The sequence below is a fragment of the Panthera tigris genome, chromosome A2 (assembly GCF_018350195.1).
Source record: "Panthera tigris isolate Pti1 chromosome A2, P.tigris_Pti1_mat1.1, whole genome shotgun sequence".
In the NCBI taxonomy this organism is placed as follows: domain Eukaryota; kingdom Metazoa; phylum Chordata; class Mammalia; order Carnivora; family Felidae; genus Panthera; species Panthera tigris.
This window is the reverse complement of record NC_056661.1, coordinates 166,338,927-166,340,722: the sequence shown is the minus strand read 5'-3', so window position 1 is coordinate 166,340,722 and position 1,796 is coordinate 166,338,927.

Here is a 1,796-nt window from a genome sequence, read left to right as displayed (position 1 = left end):
TGTGCGGATGGTGCTGCTGATTTTCTACTTCCTTGTTTGCCATGTTTGGTGTTTTCTGGATCTTTCACGATGAACGGGTATGGCTTTCATAATTCTGAGGGAGACATTTCGGAAAGTTTTGAGGAGAGAAGAAAGGAGGGGAGGAGGAACCCCGGGCCCAGCAGTGGATACCTGGCGTGGGGTGTGGGCGGGCGGGGCACAGGAGCAGAGGGCATTTGTGCCTGTACCAGGGTCACCTCGGGTAACAGAAGCCCCGTCCCCTCGAGCTACAGCCGTGGTGGTGCCCTGTCCCTGCACCCAGTGCTGCCTCCATCGTGAGTCCCTCAGTAAATACCTCCTCCTGGGCTCCTCAGTGGACCCAACCTTTCCTCATGGGACCCTGACGACATTGGCCCCTCCTGCACCACCCGCCCGAGCCTTCCTTGGGGCTTGGCTGGGACATACCACGGGCACACAGTGGGGCTCCCACGCCTCCACAGCCTGACACACAGTGGGTGCACCGTGAGCATCTGTCGACCAAGTGGATGAAGAAGAGGATGAAGATATTGTTGGACACAGCGGAGAGGCTACAGGCTTTTATGCCAGAGGCTCAGGGAGCTCCTTGCAGTCCGGGGAATAGTGACGACCGGCCAGGAGGGGGAGGTCTTCAACACCTTGAGGGGGCAGGGGCTGGGGTCTGGGCGCTGAGAGGCTGAAGGGCCTGTGACCTGGCAAGGTGCACAGCCATGCTGGCCCTCAGGGGCGCCCCGGGGTGTGCAGGACCCAGCTCCCACGTCCCCGCCCAGCGCCGGCCACCCCCTCCCCCCCCACACACACCGGTTCAGGCAGGGAAGGGAGAGCCCGCAGCCACAGACACAGCACAGCTTTGCAGGGCCGGTCGTTTCTTTGTTCTCTGCTTTCGTGCTCTTGGATGCAGAGAAGTGTGTCCCAGCACACGGGTGCTGCGGCCTCCCCTCCCCCTGCGCCCACGCACCTGCCCGCTCGCCTCTGCGGCCTCCCCTCCTCCTGCGCCCACGCACCTGCCCGCTCGCCTCTGCGGTCTCCCCTCCCCCTGCGCCCACGCACCTGCCCGCTGGCCTCTGCGGTCTCCCCTCCCCCTGCGCCCCGGGATTCTCAGACTGAGTGGGGACAGGGAACAAGCAGGTAGACAATCAATTTCCAGTTGTTTAGAGACGTGTAGAGATCGGACTTCTCGGCTGGGGTCTGACACTTAGGCCCCAAAACCCGCCAGCGAGAACCCCAGCGCAGGTGAGTGATGGCTGGCCCCGTCCTGCAAGCTTGCAACATTTTGCTGTTGCACCTGCTGAATGTCGCCAGCGTGGGCCAGCGACCCAGGCTTTGTCACTTCTAGAAATGACAAAGGGCCGGGGGAGGCACACGTTTATCTGCCTTCCCCACTTGTGATACCGTCTGATTTGTAGAACCGTTCCAGAAAGGCTGATCTGTGAGTGCCGCTGATGGCTTATCAGACATTATGACACCAGAAAAACGAACACCATGGAACGAAGAATTCCAATTCGGGACGGCCATACTTGAAGGAAAAGTCTCATTTTTCTTACTCTGGAATGTTTCCTTTCTCCAGAGCCGGAAAGTCGTGGTGATAATGTTGCTCATTCAGAAGAAATGAAATCCTAAGATTCTCATGGATATGTTGCCGGTGGGGCCAAGTGGCTCTCTGTCCAGTTACGGGAAGTGCGACAACGGCCGCCTCTCGGTCAGGGTCAGGTGATGGACCCGCCAGGCCAGAGAAGCCAGCGCCGCGCTGGTGCTCGAGGTGCCTCGCCACCCACGGTGAC